This window comes from Canis lupus, chromosome 2 (assembly GCF_003254725.2).
Source record: "Canis lupus dingo isolate Sandy chromosome 2, ASM325472v2, whole genome shotgun sequence".
In the NCBI taxonomy this organism is placed as follows: Eukaryota; Metazoa; Chordata; class Mammalia; order Carnivora; family Canidae; genus Canis; species Canis lupus.
In genome coordinates, this window is record NC_064244.1 from 2,170,703 (window position 1) to 2,189,271 (window position 18,569).

Here is an 18,569-nt window from a genome sequence, read left to right on the forward strand (position 1 = left end):
GAGCGCACACGCAGGGCACACTAAGCATAGACATGCTATCTTTTTCTTACTCAGATAGGACTGTATCTTACATACTCAAAACAAAACAAAAGCACCGTATCAGCAGACTGTTCCTGGTGGTAGCCTTGATCCAAGTTGTGCTTCTTGCTTTTTTTTTTTTAATTTTTATTTATTTATGATAGTCACAGAGAGAGAGAGAGAGAGAGAGAGGCAGAGACATAGGCCGAGGGAGAAGCAGGCTCCATGCACCGGGAGCCCGACGTGGGACTCGATCCCGGGTCTCCAGGATCGCGCCCTGGGCCAAAGGCAGGCGCCAAACCGCTGCGCCACCCAGGGATCCCCACGCTGTGTTTCTAACATAGGATTCCACTCCATAGTATGGAGGCAAACATGAAAATGCATTTGGTGGCGGGGCTGCCATAACAAATTACCACAAACTCGGTGGTGGAAAACAGCAGAAACTTATTCTCTCATAGTTCTGGGGGGGTAGAAGCCCAAAATCAAGTCACTGGTAGGCTGTACAGTCTCTGAAGGCTCTAGGGCAGGATCTTTCTTTGCATCTTCCACCTCTAGCTGCTCCACCAAATCTTTGGCAGTTCTTGGCTTGTCGATGCATCAGTCCAATCTTTGCCTCCATCTTCATGTAGTCTTCTCTGTGTGTCTTCTCCTTTTCTTATAAAGACATCAGGCATTGGATTTAGGGCCCATCTTCCTAATTAATTGCATCTGCAAAGACCCTATATCCAAGTAAAGGCACGTTCTGAGGTTCTCTGGAAGACAGGAATTTTTAGGGAGACCACTATTTAACTCACCACAGTAATCATAGATTTTGACAATTACATTTTACTACACATTATCTGTGTCCTAGCCCCCATCCAGACGGACATGTTATAACAGCCCATTCCTGAAGAACGTTCCATTCATCCTATCAACAAATATGTTGAACCACCTACTATGTGCCAGGCATCTAGATTGGAATGAACTGTGAACAAGACTGCTGTGACTCCTGCCTCACACGGTACAGCTGCTCTGTGAGACAAAGGCTGTGCCTGTCACCAGAGAATCGCCATGCCTAGCACAGTGTCTGGTGCTTCATAAGTAAATGTCCATTAGATGAATAAGTGAATGGATAAATGAGAGATACGGACAAGCCGATATTCACAATACATCGTGAAAGTATGCTGTGATGGGGAAATGACAGAGCAGACGGTGCTGTTGGGACAGCCAAAAGGGCAGCCATAATCTAGACTTTCAGGGGTTAGAAATGCTTTGTTGGAGGAAATAACTCCTCAGTTGAGATCTTGCTGGAGTTAGTTGAGCAAAAGGTGTGGATGGGAAGGGATGGAATGGATGTTGTAGGCAGAGGAAATGTTGGCTTAGCACCTGGAAGTAAAGCAGATTGTGAAGATTCACCAGCCTGTAGGAAGATCAGAATGTCTCCATAGGAGACTAGTGAAGACGAGCTGCTGGGCCATCCAGAACAGTGCTGTCTACTAGAGCCTTCTGCAGTGATGGCAGTATTCTAGATCTGATCTGTCCAGGGTGGTAGCCATGAGCTACATGTGGCTAGTGAGCACTTAAAATGAAGTTAATGTAACCAAGGAACTGAACGTTCAATTACATTTAATTTTATTAAATGTTTAATGATTTTAATTTAAATAGCCACGTGTGCTAGTAGTTTTACACTGAACAGTGCGGCTTTAGGTCCTAATATCCTGACTTAATTTAAAATCACAGTTTTGTCCATTTATTCAGCTTCTTCCTACACCAAGTCTTTCATCAGATCTACTTTCAGGAAGCCAAATGGATCTGAACTTTGCCTGCTCTCCAGGTTAAGAGACTTTGGCAAATGCTGCAGAGTCCAAGAGCTGGCTGACAGAGGCAGAGTGAGGCCTTAAATAAGAAATAGATTAACATTTAGTAAACGTCTGTGGGCATCTAGACACACATTATCATGTTTTTTGAAATACACTTTGTTCCTTTTAATTTTAAAAAGTGAAATGTAAACATGCACCAACAGTGGAAAAGACCCATTGCCGCTGGAAGAGTCAACTGAGGATCGGAAGTCAAGAGGTCAGGTGGAAAGAGAGTTTCTTTTCACAGAATGCCCTTTTCTACTGCCAAGTATAGTATGAGCACACACTATCATTAAAAGTGAACCAAAAACCAAAACCAAAAACAATGGCTCTTAGCAGTGAACAGTGGCCACTGCAGACTGAAGGAAATTGGATTGCCCGTTGGCTACGGGAGCCTGCCAAGCAAGGTCCAGGGTCACTGAGATTTACTTGGATGCACTTACTGCAAATGAGATTTTAAAAGCTCACCATTTCCCAGACAAAATGCTTCCCAGCTGTTGTCTGTGGATGTGCAAGGAGGCTCCCGAGGTCCCATTAAGGAGCAGGCAACTAAAATGTACCCAAAGCCAAATAAGCCATGAGTTGCAGTTTCTTTAGAATGTGACATGACAAGGGGAACTGAATCCCGACTGTGAAAACGCAGTCCCAGGGCAGAAGTGGTGGGGCCACAGCTGGGTGCTAAGGGCACGGCTGCAGCAGCCTGACATGTGGCCCCCAGGCCTCAGACGGGCAGCCTGGCCACCCCTGCATGGCCTCCACCTGATAAGGATGGCCTGCAAAGCTATTGAATTTCTTTTTTCTGTCTTTGCATTCAGTAAGTAGCTTTTTTATCTTAATTTGCATTTCCAGTGAGGGTTCCCACTGGAGAGACAAGGTGATGACTAGTTAGAACCAGCACTGTGGTTCAGCAGGGCTCCCACGGAAAGGAAGGCGTTAACTCTTGCCAATGCCCACGTTCAGTCTCAAGGGGGTTTGGATTTAAGGAGCCAGCGCCAAGTGTGGAACCAACGCAGGGTTTGGAATGAGAGGAACCCCGCCCCCATTCTGGGCTTCTCTACTCACAGGAATGTGATCTTGATCTCGTTACTTAACCTCTGAGCTTTGGCTCCCTCCTGTGTAGAATGGAAATGATGGAACTTTGTGGAGTTTGGGTGAAAATTGACAAAATAGAGGCAAAACACTTGAGATGAAGAATGTGATAGACATTCGAGAAATGATTCTCTCAATATATATTATGTATGTATTGTATGTATCTCTGGAGAGAGAGATAGAGATCATATATATGACCATATAAGACCATATATATGACAAGATTCCTCAGTTAGCCGAATGTGCAAGCCACGGCTTTGGGGTGACCCCAGGCATCAGCATCAACCTCTAAGCCCCTCAAGAATCCATCTGCCCACTCCTCATCAAGGTTATTTAGGTTTGGGATATCAGATAAAGCTCTGAGGACAGGAGTCTGTGTCTAGGCCTGGTTCTACCACTAGCTGGCTCAGTGACTGAGCAAGTGACCAAAGCTGCCTGGGCCTCAGTGTCCTCATCTATTAGACAAAAGAGATTTGATCCAAATTCAACTTACACTGAGATAACTAGTTGGGCCAGATGACCTATAAATCTTTTATGCTCTAAGATTAAAAATGTGTTCTTTGCTCTATATGATGGAAGTTTGAAAATCACATGCTCACACTCTGTAGAGTGCATCCACCTCACATTTGGGGAGGGGCAGTGTGTGGCTCAGAAGGAAGAACCAGGCTTCTCCCCAAGTGTCTTCCCTCTCATCTGCTGGGCTTCCCTAGCTTTCTTTTGCACTGGACCTGGAGGCGGACAACCCAGGAGGGCCAGCCTTTCTTTCATTTCTCCCTGGGCACATCCTAGGTGGCTGGTCCTCAGTCTTCTGTGTGTATCAGAACCACCCAGGGAGCTTTTTGGAATTGAGCTTCTGATCCTTTTCCCTGTCTATTCTGCTTCTGTTAGCCTGGGGCCAGGGCAGGGGGTGGGGGAGGGGAGTGGCAGGATGGAGTCAGGAGTCACCCTCAGCAGTTCTAAGGTGGGTGGTCTATGGACCACCTTGACCTAAGCCATGGTCCCTCATGCCGCTCCCACCCTGACCCTGGTACGAAACAGGAGGGAACCGGAGTGCCTCGCTGCCTGCAGAGGAATGAAATCTTGCTCAGTGGAGAGGGCTGAATGGCGTCTGAATCAATGCCAACAGGCATTTCGTGATTTGTCACCTGGGACACCTGAGATAGAGAGAGAGAACAACCCTGCAAACCACAAAGAACAAAAGGTGGGAGTCGTGGCAGAGGAAAAGGAATCGTTTCCCGCGTATTCCATCCTCTCCCTGGATCCTGTGTGCCTGAACACTTACTGACGGCACCTGCAATGGGCCCCCATGACTGTGTGTGGTGGGACCGGAGCAGGTGCCCTTGGTGGGAGAGGAGAAGGCCTCCTTGGACATGTGTCATGAGCCCATGTTCTCGGCCAAGGTTGCACCTGGCTCCAAGCACCTCTGGAGTCTGTGAGGTGGAATGTGTCTGCTGTCCTGTTTGAAAATGCCTTTCCCTGGAGGTCAGATGGGCCCTTAAAGAAAACATTTTCTGGCATTTAGTGAAAGTTTTGCAACTGGCTATTTTTTAAAGATTTTATTTATTTGAGAAAGAAAGAGAGGGTGAGAGAGAGAGAGCATGAGCAGGGGGAGGGGCAGAGGGAGAAGCAGACCCCGCCACAGAGCAGGGAGCCCCATGTGGGACACAATCCCAGAACCCTGAGATCACCACCTGAGCCAAAGGCAGATGCTTCACCAACAGAGCCATCCAGGCATCCACAACTGGCTGTTTTGTATCAGAAGCGAGATGTCGATGTTACTGGATCTGATCCGGAAGGGAGAGAGTCAAGGCAGGGTTACTCATTCATACAGCCTAGCAAGGAGAGTGTAATGGAAAGAGCTCAGGTGGATGTGGTTCAGGCCTGTTTCCCCAGAAAGCATCCACAAGGACACCTCCGAAAAGACAAGAGTCATTGGGCACAGGAGGCTGGTGCAGCACTAGTGCTGGGAGACCATAGGGTGCTCTGAAGGGGAGCAGGGGCAGGGACTGAGAAGCCGTAGCAGTTGTACAGAGAGACGTCTAAAAAATAAAGGCCGTTTCTTCTCCCTGAGTCAGTAAAGATTAAGACCATGAGCTTCAGAAACTACCTCCTAGAGCTGAACCCAGTTCCTGCTCCATAAATTTAGACCATTACCTAAACTCGATCCCCTGCTTCTGCACCTATAATTTAGGGCAACAGTGTTACCATTTTCATAGGGGTGTTCTGAGCACTGAATCACTCATTGGAGGTAGAGCCTGGCAGACAGCACTCCCTGAAGGCTAGCTGGCCATTGTTCACAAGTGGCAGGACAGATGGGAAAAGTTGTACTCAGGCTGGGAGCCTCAGGTGCAAAGCTGGGTTTGAGCAAGCCCAGGTATTGTAGGGGAGAGAGGACTACTTCTGTCTTTAAATGAAGAAGAGAAAGCTTCATCAGTCAACAGCCAGTGAGAGAATGAAAGACGTAAGTTTTCATCCCCTTTTCTCTATCTTTCCAACATATGAACGCAATGTAAAATATCCGCCCCCCACCCCACCCCCAGAAGAGAACCCGTCTTTGGCCCTCAGCCCCCTCGGTTACCACACTGTTTCTCTCCCCCATTTCCAGCATAGCTTCTGGAGGGGCTGCCACATACACCATCCTCAAGTGCTTCCTACCGTGTCTCATGAGTACGTCCAGCCAGGCCTCACCCGTGACCACCACCACTGTCCAGGTCCCCAGTGACCTTCATCCAACACTCAGTTCTTATTCTGCTCTTTCTTGACTGATGTGTAGCTCTTGGCACAGTCAACCACTTCCTCTTCATTATGCAATTTTCAATTGGCTTTGGGGACACGGCACTTCTGTGTTCCTGGCTGCTCCTTCTGAGTCTCCTCTGCTGTTCCTCCTCACTCCCAGACTCTTTGTGTTGGGGTGCTCAGGCCTAGTCCTCCTCACTTCTAGTGATCTCATCTAGTCTCCCGGTTGCCAAGAGGGTGAAGTCTCCTAATTTTATATCTCTGCTGGAGACCTGCCCCCTAATTTCAAACTTTATGACCAACTTCCCAGATAGATAGGCATCTCAAGCCTGACTTCTCCAAAACTGAACTCTTGCTCTTTCCTCCACAACTCACCACATGGCACAACGTCTCGTTTTGGCAAATGACAGCTCACCCTTTCAGTAGCTGCTGTGAACTGAATTGTATTGCCCTCTACCCCAAATCCATATGTTGAAACCCTAAGCCCCCATGTGACTGTATGGGAGACAGGGCCTCAAGGTAATTAAGTTTATTTATTTATTTATTTATTTATTTATTTGGTAATTAAGTTTAAATGAAGTTGTAAGGTTGGAGCCCTGAGCCAACAGAATTGGTGTCCTTATCAAAGAAGAAGAGACACCAGAGTTCTCTTCCCACCATTGAGGACACAATGAGAAGGGTGTGGTCTGCAAAGCAGATGGAGGACTCACCAGAAACCAGCCACGCTGGGACCCTGGTCTTGGACTTCCCAGCCTTCAGGACTGTGAGAAATGAATTTCTGTTGTTCAAACCACCCAGTCTGCAGTATTTTGTTATGACAGACCAAGCAGATGAATACAATTGCTCAGATCCAAACACTGAGCATCATCCTCAACTCCTTTCTTTCTTCCACATCCTACGTCCAATCTGTCAGCAGATCTTATCCAGTCTGTCTTCAAGACAGAGCCAGACTTTACCTACTACTTATCACCGACATAATTCAGACCACTGGATCATTGCAATGACCTTCTTAGCTGATCTGCCTGCTTTGGATTGTACCACCTCACAGCAGTTTATTCTCTAAACAGCAGCCCGAGCAATGCTTTTAATGCTAAAAGCATTTCTGTGCTAGCACACCTTTGGGGACTGGCTTCTCAGCTTGCTCACAGAAAAGCCATCATCTTTTAAAATGGCCCACAGGGGGGCGCCTGGGTGGCCCAGGCCTAGGAGTATTTGGCTCAGGGTGTGGTCTCAGGGTTGTGAGATTGAGCCCCATGTTGAGTCGAGGTCGTGTTGGGGTGTAAGTAGGGCCTAGAGTCTGCTTAAGATTCTCTCTCCCTCTCTCTGCCCCTCCCACTCGTGCTCTCTCTCTCTCTAAGTTGAATAAATAAAGCTTTAAAAAATAAAAAAATTAGGGATCCCTGGGTGGCGCAGCGGTTTGGCGCCTGCCTTTGGCCCAGGGCGCGATCCTGGAGACCCGGGATCGAATCCCACGTCGGGCTCCCGGTGCATGGAGCCTGCTTCTCCCTCTGCCTATGACTCTGCCTCTCTCTCTCTCTCTCTGTGACTATCATAAATAAATAAATAAATAAATAAATAAATAAATAAATAAATAAATAAATAAAATAAAATAAAATAAAAAATAATAAAATAAAAAAATTAAACATAATAAAACAAAATGGCCCCTAGGCCCTACACAACGTCTACATTCCCCTCCTCAGCCAAACCACAAGCTCTCCCAGCCCCTTCCTGACTTCTTCTTCCCTCACCCTAGCACACAGATTTGTCCCTGCCTGGGTCCTTCTCAAGATTTTCCAGGCCTTCCGGGTCCCAGCTCAAATGTGGTCCTCACAGGGAGGCTTTCCCCGAACACCCTGTTCAGAGGGCAGCCTCCCCACCCACGCACATGTCCTGTCCTGTTTCCTGACTTATTTTCTTCACGGCACTGTCACCATCTAACACCACATATGGTTTGCTTGCTGGCTTGTTTATTGTCTGTCTTCTGCCACAAGAATATGAGAACACACATTTCAGGAGAACTGTTTCTGGGTTCGTTCCCGGGGAGCCTTCGAGCAGACCTGCTACCAAGTACCGTCCCGTGAAATAGTCATTGACTAAACGAATAAATGAACGATTTGTTACATTTTTTTTCCAGAAAGCTCAAGCCTTTGAAATGAAGTACTCTTTAATACTTACATAACTGTCTCTAAATAAAGATTTTTGCTTCAGAAGTAATTAGGCGCACACCAATTTGCCCGCAGCTGGTTCCATGTAGGCAGTCTGGCCTCCAGGCCCCTTGTGGAGCTGTGAGCATACTCTCCTTTCCTTTGCCAGCCAAGTCCTGCAAGGGGGGAAACACCCTAAAGCCTGTGTTCATAAACCTTAAGGGAGAATAACATTGTGATGGTGTTCTTTAAGAGTACAGGTGGGAGTGTTAAAAGATGCGTTTAAAGATGAATTTGTTGGGGTATTTAGTTCACTTGGAAAAAATTCAACCTTTTTACCTTCGACCCGGTACCTGGGAAGTCTTCCTTTGGAACATGGGAAGTTTCCATTCTTCTGGTATTGGAATACTCCTTGGGAAAACAGCATGGGGATTCTAACAGTTTCAGTAGGCTTGGGTCTCACCTGGAGGGAAACAAGAAAATTACCCAGAAAGGCAGCAGTGTCATCCTCCTTCCCGGGCTGTGCCCCAGGCCTGCTGAGAGCACTTTCCCAGGATGAGCCTGTAGCAAGCAGTCTGGCTTGGCCACCTCGTGCCTCTGACAGCTCCCCCTCCAAATCCCAGGATGCCCCCCTCTGAGCCACAGGATGCCTGACAGCTCAGGCCTGCAGCCAAGAACTATTACTGGAACACTACTTTCTGCTTCTCCTGAAGAGACCACTGGTGGTTTTTGCTTCAGAATACCCGCCTTCTGGGAAGAGCCTTCTACAAAGCAGATTTATTTATTTTTTATTTTATTTTATTTTATTTTTTTATTTTTTACAAAGCAGATTTAAAAGTGTATGAGGTCACAAAACACATTCTCTTTTCCAAGGGGTAGGAAGAGCAGGACCTTCGGTGAGCTGCCTGGCCACCAGCAAGGAGTGTCCTCCACTCATCCAGCTGGGCCTGCACCTACTTTCTCAGTGCAGGAATAATTGACCCCGAGATGAAACTTCTGCATCTCAGACCAGAAAGTCCAATGTGCCCAGAGTGATAAACCTTGCTGCCTCCCACATTCCTGATTAGAGCTGCTTGTGGAAAGGTGACTTTTCCCAATTTCTGGCCTATGGACACTGTTCATCCCTTCAAATATGGTGCCTTGATGAATGCCTGTACTGGTTGGGTTTTTTGTTTTGTTTTGTTTTTTTTTAAGATTTCTTTGAGAGAGAGAGAGAGCCCATGGCAGTGAGAGAAGGGGAGGGCAGAGAGAGGAGGAGAAGCAGACTCCCCACTGAGCCTGACATGGGGCTCAATCCCAGGACCCCGGGATCATGACCTGGGCCATAGGCAGATGCTTCACTGACTGAGCCACCCAGGTGTTCCCCCTGTACTCATTTTTAAAACTTTCTGAAAGAAATTTGGTGCCTTCAACCTTCAATGAAAGGGAGGAAGAGAAAAACACAATGGATGTTTACATAGCATCTGCCTGCGAGAAACACAAAGCACTTGGCATCTAAGGGAAGTTTTCAGATACAGTGGCCAGACTCTGAAGGCCCAGGTGCTTTCTGTCCCCTTTTATGGGGCTCGGGTGGATATAAATGATTTGCTTCATGTCTTTAATATATTACTTAAATTTAGTATAAAAATTCCAAGGGGTGCCGAAGGGCTCCGTGAAAAGCTGCAGGGCTTTCCTCCACCTCCCTCTGCCTGACCCTCCACCTCTGTTCCCCTCTGGGCTTTTGTTTTAATTTTACATTGTCATGGTTCACATCCAGGTTCTCTTCTAGAAACACAATGGAATCTGCTGTGTTCTCTCTGTAGAGGCCTTCCGAACATTTAAAACAAATAAACATTGTCTGACACGGAAATGTGAAGGCCTTTTAAGATCCTCAGGCTCTAACTCTTGGAGGGCTGTGTCCGTATGGGATTGTCAAACAAAACCCCAGGACAGCCCATCCTGTTATCTTCAATCATCCCCTTTGGGGTGGCAGGAGTCCTGCAGGTAGTGGCAGATCCCATCATGTAAAGACTCTTCATTCTGCATGTATCTACATGGCTTGAGACCAGGTTTGCAAGGCACACACACGTTGTGCAATTATCTGGGAGGTAATTATGAACTACATCTTGCTTGCTGCCTTGCAATCAAAGTCAGGAGAAGGATTGCACAGCTCAACCTTGTTCAGCTCACCAGAAGGGCCACTGTAGACTTCTGAGCATGAGTTTTTGGACAGGGGAGCTGAGAAGATGGAAATGCAGGCTTCTGTTTGGATTCCCCAAAGCCTTCGATGGATAAAAGACTTTCTTAAGAAGATGCCAAAATCCTTCTCATCAAACAATAGTTACCAAGCACCCACACTGAGACCATCGCCTGGTGAGTGCCAGTGCACCAGGTAGACCCCTGCTTCTCCGTTTCAGGGGCTGTGGACTCGCACGGACTCAAGTTTGATTCTCGGCTTTGCCCTTGTGAGCTGTCAGCTCCTGTCAACTTGGTCTCTGTAAACCCGTTACCTAAGATATAAAGGGTGCTGCTTGACATGTCTTGTAGGATAGAGAAACAAATACGGCCAGAATGCTGTGCTATACAGAAGGATTAATTATATAGCTGTTTCTTGGGATCCCTGGGTGGCGCAGCGGTTTGGCGCCTGCCTTTGGCCCAGGGCGTGATCCTGGGGACCCGGGATCGAATCCCACATCGGGCTCCCGGTGCATGGAGCCTGCTTCTCCCTCTGCCTGTGTCTCTGTCTCTCTCTCTCTCTCTCTCTCTGTGACTATCATAAATAAATAAAAATTAAAAAAAAAAATTTTATAGCTGTTTCTTCACCTTGCCTCCTCTCTCCTCTTCTCCTATTCTGAGTAGATACTAAGATTTTTGACTCCAGTCAATCCTATTTCAAGTGGGGCTCGGCGGACAGCTGCAGACTGACCTTGCCTCCAAGAGCATTTTTTCAACTAAAGTTTCTGGAAAGAATACCAACTGTCTCTCCATTCTGTTTTTGTTGACCAAAATTTTTAAGTTTCAAGATATTTTACCTTTCCCAGGTGAGTTAAAGATAAAATCACACTTTTTAATTTGATGGTATGCAATACTATAAGCACTGGCTGAATCTCAGCCAGTGCAAGATTAGTGAGTTGGAAGGAGATTGAGTTGATAAAAATTCTGGTATTTTATGATTATTTAATAAGATGGAGATCCCAGAATATATGTATGGGTTCCACATGAGGAAGCATAATATCTGCATGGGCCTCATGTTAGTGTGAGGATTAATTTCTTAGCCAAGTTTTTTTTTTTAAAGATTGTATTTATTTATTTATTTGTGAGAGACACAGAGAGAGACACAGAGACACAGGCAGAGGGAGAAGCAGGCTCCCTGCAGGGAGCCCAATGCGGGACTCGATCCCAGGACCCCAAGATCAGACCCTGAGCCAAAGGCAGATGCTCAATCATTGAGCCACCCAGGCGTTCCTCGGCCTAGTTTTTAAAAGATGTCTGTAAGTAAGAAAAGCTTTATATGTTCCTTCCAATTTCTATTGAGCATGGATACACAGAAGTGATACCAGAGACAATGTAGCTAGGCCATCCATTAAAATTAGTGTGTGTGCACACACACACATTTCCATTTAAAACCTAGTGATGGGGGATCCCTGGGTGGCGCAGCGGTTTGGCGCCTGCCTTTGGCCCAGGGCGCGATCCTGGAGACCCGGGATCGAATCCCACATCGGGCTCCCGGTGCATGGAGCCTGCTTCTCCCTCTGCCTGTGTCTCTGCCTCTCTCTCTCTCTCTATGTGACTATCATAAATAAATAAAATTTAAAAAAATAAAAATAAAAAATAAAACCTAGTGATGGAAACAAAACAAAACAAAAAACAAAAAAACCTAGTGACAGGGCAGCCCTGGTGGCACAGTGGTTTAGCGCCGGGGTGTGATCCTGGAGACCCGGGATCGAGTCCCACGTCGGGCTTCCTGCATGGAGCCTGCTTCTCCCTCTGCCTGTGTCTCTGCCTCTCTCTCGCTCTGTCTGAATGAATAAATAAATCGTTAAATAAATAAATAAATAAATAAAAATTGTTTAAAAAAAATAAATAAAACCTAGTGACGATAGTGAAATAAAAGAATGCCATTGATAGGTATCAATATAGACAAAGAGTACACTGGAATGTGCCAGTATCACTAAGTAAATTGTGCATCCAGAATTAGTGAGCAATGAAATTACTCTTTTGCTTTTTAACTCACATGATGTTTTCAAAGCATCTTCAAGCTTGCTATTGTTAGAACAACTTAATGAAAATTATAGCCAGTTGCTCAGAGTTTGAACATCCAGGCACAGGCTTATTCTGGCCTTTTTAGGGAGCCTGCTTCTCCCTCTGCCTATGTATCTGCCTCTCTCTCTATGTGTGTCTCTCGTGAATAAATAAATAAAATCTTAACAAATAATAAAATTAACAAATTTCAACCATTTTATGAAGAGAGAAGAAATGATTAAATCATGGCATGTTATTACCACTTCTGTTACCAGTTATACCCAATCTTCTTCATGCACAGGATCACCATCACTCATGTCCCTAAATAAGTATGTGTCAGCTCGAGCTACTGTAGAAGGCTTTTCATATTTCTCGGTGACGTTGTTATTGCTACCTACTCCCCTATCCATCTCTTGATAAAGTATCTAGTACTTCAACAAGTAATGATTTAAATTAGATGAAAAATTGTCTCTTGGATTACATTTTAAAGAAGACTCCAGGGATCCCTGGGTGGCGCAGCGGTTTGGCGCCTGCCTTTGGCCCAGGGCGCGATCCTGGAGACCCGGGATCGAATCCCACGTCGCGCTCCCGGTGCATGGAGCCTGCTTCTCCCTCTGCCTATGTCTCTACCTCTCTCTCTCTCTCTCACTGTGTGCCTATCATGAATTAAAAAATAAAAAAATAAAAAAAAAAATAAACTGGCAAAGAGAGAAAAGCATACAAATTTAAAAAAATAAAAAAATAAAAAAAAAATAAAGAAGACTCCAGGGTGTGAATCATGGGGTAGTAAGTCATGCTTACTGCACGATCTAGGACAAGCCGGGAAGCCTCCGGGAGGCCATTAGGAACCAATGCCCTGTGTGGCAGCACTCGTAGCCTAGAGGCTTGTCTATCTCGTGTGAAATTCCGAGTACATTTCCAAAGCCCTGAAAATGAAAAAGAGCATACAGCCACATCTTGGAAGCGCTTCTCTAAATCGGCCCCTTAACCGGAGTCCCAGTGCCCCTGTGCCTGTCGCTGGAGGCCGGGAGCGTGTCCTCTGCCGCCCACGGCACCTCGGGGCTGCTGCGGCCCGGCCGGGTCCTGACCTCCCTGCACCTGCTCACCTGCTGCACACCGATGCAGCTCAAGGCCCCGCCGAGTCCAGGTTGGAGGAAGCCGGTGCTTCAACAGCAGAGTATTTTCAAAGTGTGACGACCAGTTTCTTAGTAACGGAAATTGGTCTGCTCAACTTAATATTTTACTAAAACATTTGCTCCCACGTACATGTTGTAAGAGAGGACTCCTCTCCCCTCTGGAATGTTTAATCTGTGGCTGATCCGCAGAGCTGAGGTGAGAGGTCGCTCTAGAGCCCGGCGGGCAAAGAGGGGGGGGGCGGGGGGCACCTGCAGGTGGAGCCGAGAGCACCTGCGGGTGGAGTCTGGAGCCCCTGGGGGTGGAGCCCGGAGCCCCTGGGGGTGGAGCCCGAGCCCCTGGGGGTGGAGCCCGGAGCCTCTGAGGGTGGAGCCCGACCCCTGGGGGTGGAGCCGAGAGCACCTGCGGGTGGAGTCTGGAGCCCCTGGGGGTGGACCCGGAGCCCCTGGGGGTGGAGCCCGAGCCCCTGGGGGTGGAGCCCAGAGCCTCTGAGGGTGGAGCCCGACCCCTGGGGGTGGAGCCTGGAGCCCCTGGGAGTGGAGCCTGGAGCCCCTGGGGGTGGAGCCCAGAGCCCCTGGGGGTGGAGCCCGAGCCCCTGGGGGTGGAGCCTGGAGCCCCTGAGAGTGGAGCCTGGAGCCCCTGGGGGTGGAGCCCAGAGCCTCTGAGGGTGGAGCCCGACCCCTGGGGGTGGAACCGACAGCACCTGCGGGTGGAATCCGGAGGCCCTGGGGGTGGAGCCCGACCCCTGGGGGTGGAGCCCGGAGTCCCTGAGGGTGGAGCCCGACCCCTGGGGGTGGAGCCGAGAGCACCTGCGGGTGGAGTCTGGAGCCCCTGAGGGTGGAGCCCGGAGCCCCTGGGGGTGGAGCCCGAGCCCCTGGGGGTGGAGCCTGGAGCCCCTGGGAGTGGAGCCTGGAGCCCCTGGGGGTGGAGCCCAGAGCCTCTGAGGGTGGAGCCCGACCCCTGGGGGTGGAGCCCGAGCCCCTGGGGGTGGAGCCTGGAGTCCCTGGGGGTGGAGCCCGAGCCCCTGGGGGTGGAGCCCGGAGGCCCTGGGGGTGGAGCCCGACCCCTGGGGGTGGAGCCCTGAGACCCTGGGGGTGGAGCCCGAGCCCCTGGGGGTGGAGCCTGGAGCCCCTGGTGGTGGAGCCCGACCCCTGGGGGTGGAGCCCGGAGCCCCTGGGGGTGGAGCCCGGAGGCCCTGGGGGTGGAGCCCGGAGTCCCTGGGGGTGGAGCCCGACCCCTGGGGGTGGAGCCCGGAGCCCCTGGGGGTGGAGCCCGGAGGCCCTGGGGGTGGAGCCCGACCCCCAGGGGGTGGAGCCCGGAGCCTCTGAGGGTGGAGCTCGGAGCCCCTGAGGTGAAGTCCGAGCCCTTGCGGGTGTTCACCTTACCCTGGCACCCAGGAAGACAGGGACTAGAGAAAGAAGACACATTGCAAATGAAATCGACAGTCTGGCAGCTGACAGGGCAGCGGATGAGGGCAAGTAAAAGTGAAATGTGAGGCCAAGGCCTTGGTGCCCAGAGCACCTGCTACAGTGCTAAACCCCAGGATCCTGGTTCCTTTGGCTAGCAGGATATAACACATCCCAGTACTGACAGGGCTGGGATTATTAGACCAGGCTTTTTCAGGCAAGTCAAACCCCCATCCCAGGCTTACCCACATCCTTGAAAAGTCCCTCAACACCGCAAGCACGCTAGATTGTCTCCCATCCATTAAAGACCCTCCCTCCAAATCCCTCCCTCTTTCCTTTAGAAACAAAGGTCCCATTTCCTCCTCCTCCTCTGGGCCTTCCACGCCAGCCACATGGCAGACTGCACCACTGAGGCCGCCAGAGACCCCGCATGGCTCAGGGGAGCGACACTCTTGAATGACTCCTCAGGGTCACTCGGTGGAGGTGGCCCCTCCCTGTTGGCTTTTCCCTCCCTCCACTCCCCCCTTCTGCGTCTGTCTGCTCCGTGTCTGACTGTTGGCAGTCCCTCCTCACAGCGTCCTTGGCTGCTCTTCTCAGTTGCACCCTCACCCCTCAGTGCACTTACCGGCTCCCTCAGCTTTAAATGCCATCAGAGTACTGTCAGGACCCAAATGTAAAAAATGGCCCCAGACCTCTTATTTGAGCCCCAGGCTCACACCCTGCTGCCTCCTCCACTCTCTGCTTGGATATTTTGGAGACGGTTCAAACTTAGCATGCCCACGTTTTGCTCCTCTTCCCCCGCCCCCCTAGTTTGCTCCCCATTTCTCATGATATAGGTGAAGCAGCTGTTCTTAACATTTTCCTCTCCCTGTTACCCAGTTCATTAACAAGTCCTACTGATTCCACTTCCAAAATGCATGTTACCACCATCCACCCTGTTCTGTTTCCACTGCCACCACAGTGACCAAGAAACCTTTTTTTTTTTTTTTTTTTTTTTTGCCTGGACTATTGCATTAGCATCCTAACTCAGTCCCCACCTGGTCTTTCTTCCCAACTTCTTCCACATCCACTCTCATCCACAAAGAAACCAGAGAAATTACTTTAAAAAGCAAATCTAATCATGCCACAGCCCTTAAAACCTCAAGAGATCCCCATGGCATTAGAAATGAAATACCAAATCCTTCACTAGTATCTCAGGGGCTGAAAGTCTTCTCTTCCTGTGTATGCAGCCTCTCCCTTAGCCACGTTCCCTGGGTTCACCAAACTCGAGTTAACACTAGCACCCTCTTGGTTCCTCAACACACCTTAGGGGTTTTACACATGCTGTTCCCTCTACCTGGGGCTCTCTTCCTCGTACTCTTTGCCTGGCCAGCTGTGGCTCATCCTTCAAGTTTCCACTTAAATGTCAGAGAACCATCCCTAACTCCTCTGCTACTCCCCACACCCAACACCCTTAATCTCTCAGCACACCTTTTGCTTTTTTTTTGAGAGCCTTTATCACATTTTGCAATTCTAATTTATTTATGTAACTTTTTGTTTAATATCTGTTCCCCCGATTACTCTGTGTGCTTTATTCATGCTCTTGGACACTTCTATATCCTGGCACATTATAGGCACAAAAATGCTTTCAATGAGTAAGAGAATAAATGCTTACTGGTGTGGTTTCTGCCTCATCCCAAGGTTCTAGAAATAAATTCATGTGTCTGAATAGGTGGCAAGGGGCTCTAGAGTTGGTTTTGTTCAAATAGCTAAACATAGTTGGACAATATGTGGCAGTTCACAATTTCAGAGATGCATTGCCCTCAAATTGCAGATTCATATTTATCTCCAAATGGTTGGTCTTTTGTCCCAATCGCTCTTCCTAATCTGGACACCTGTGAAATGAAAGTAGACTCACAGAGTTATTATGATTACGTTGCACCAAGATAACCTGTGAGACTCTTCTTCTTGTTTTGAGTTTTCTCTTTAGAGCTAAACTATTTCTTATAGTTCTCTAGCTTTCAGTAACAAAAAAAAAAAAAAAAAAAAAAGTTTCACTAGAAGCATTAAAAAAACCAAACCTCCCAACAACAATAAAAACCTTACTTGGATCATTGTAACTGACTTGAGGGCTCTTGGCAACCAATCTTGTCTGGATATGCTCATCTCTTACTCCCTGGCAGTGTACGGAGTGCTTCTGTGTACATGGATTGATGTACAGCCAGGAATTTATAAAGCTTTAAATCATTCATCCAAAATAACACCTTCAATTTAAAATTGGACCAAAAGTAAAGGGAAGAGATGACCCTAAACGGGGAACTTAGCGCTAAAGAAGAAAGGCCAATGTCATTACCAGGGAGGACGTTCCCATTCATAGAAGTAATAGGCCCATTAGAGTGGAGGTTATACTTCCCTGCAAAGTATGGCTCTCTGAGAGATACCCTCCCACTGCCTCCCATGCCTTTCCCTGCTCCCTGCTCCACTTTTAAGACAATTGAACAAAATAAAGACTTCAAGACCACAAATCAGGAAACCCAATTTTATCTATGTCCGCAGCAACTGTCTTCTCTCCAGCAAGTTTTTTTAAAATTTTTATTTATTTATGATAGTCATACAGAGAGAGAGAGAGGCAGACATAGGCAGAGGGAGAAGCAGGCTCCATGCACCAGGAGCCCGACGTGGGATTCGATCCCGGGTCTCCAGGATCACACCCTGGGCCAAAGGCAGGCACCAAACCGCTGCGCCACCCAGGGATCCCTCCCCAGCAAGTTACCAGGGTTCTGGGCTTTGCCTTAGGCTGGGTCCCAGGACTGGTGCTGGCTGACCCTGCAGGACAGGAAATGAAGAACAAAAGGCAGCATCTGAGGACTCTGAAGACAAGGGTAGTAAGACAACTAATAGAGACTTCAACAATTGATCACTAAGGCTTGTGTGTTCTGGAGGGTGGCAGGGAGCAGAGCTGGAGAAGGCCCGAGGCACTGGAGCAGAAGTAGAGCCTGGGGCTCGAGGATACCCATGGCTGGTGTCCTCTCCCCCGAGGGGATCTGCACTGTTTGACATCATTGTCATCCCCACTATTGCTCTCTCTGCCTGCCTCAGTTTCGTCAACTGTAAAATGAAGGTAGTAGATCCTCTTTGTTCTTCAGGGGGTTATTCCTACAATGGAGGAGTCATTACTCATGGTTTCCATGCATTTTAAGAGGTAGGTAACAGTTCGGTCTGTGTCCCTGGTCCTAGAACCGCAGCAGGAGCCCAGGAAGGATGAGCTCAGGAACGGAGCTGTCTGGGAACGTCCCTGGACATTAGCCTTGGCCATGCTGCTGCAGGTCGCTGGGGGCTTAGTCACCCCACAGGCACATCTGTGTGGGCCAAGGACCGGAAAGGCCAGGTGGGCCCTCGGCTGCCTTATCTACCTGGAGCTGAGAATGAGCTACGGCTAGTGAAGGCTGAAGCAGCCCTGGGCCGAGCCCATGCTCACAGAGCCAGGGCAGCGGGGCTGGCCCGTTATCAGGAAGAGCAGGGCTGCGGCAGCCTGGGGCCTGCGATGCATGCACCGGGAAGCGAGAGGCTGCAAACCTATTGCTGTTGGAAACGGCTCAGAGAATGTGTTCAGGTGAACCGCCAGCTTCCGGCTGCGGCAGGCCAGTGAGCTGCCTCCTTTCCACACAGGAGGGGCTGATCACGCACTTGGAAGGGGCAGCTTCTTCACCGTCTCATTTGCTCGGAGCTACTGGAATAGCAAGTGCCTTTTTTTGGCTGGTTAGACTGTTTCAAATGAATCCCAGCAGAAAACTGAAAAGCGAGGGCTGTCTGTCCCTCCTCCGGCCCTCTCCAGGCTGCAGAGCCTTCTGGCCTCAAGCAGAACAGCTGCCAGGCTCTGGGTACCACCTGCTGGCAGCTCTCCAGGCTTCTGTGGATCTGTAGCCTCCCAGCCCCATCCCTTATCCACACTCCCATCAAGTGTGGGCAATTCATTAAAGATCTTTCTCCAAGGTTTCTTAGTG

At 48.9% G+C, this 18,569-nt stretch overlaps 1 long non-coding RNA gene across 1 annotated transcript; it reads right to left on the reverse strand.

The window, feature by feature from the left end:
• Positions 1–190: 190 nt before the first annotated feature.
• Positions 191–13,302, reverse strand: LOC112678984 (uncharacterized). The gene is made up of 4 exons (XR_003148041.3): positions 13,153–13,302; positions 8,165–8,288; positions 7,857–8,001; positions 191–770 (listed from the first exon to the last, which is right to left on the reverse strand). It is a non-coding gene; the product is annotated as an uncharacterized LOC112678984 (long non-coding RNA).
• Between the last annotated feature and the right edge of the window lie 5,267 nt (positions 13,303–18,569).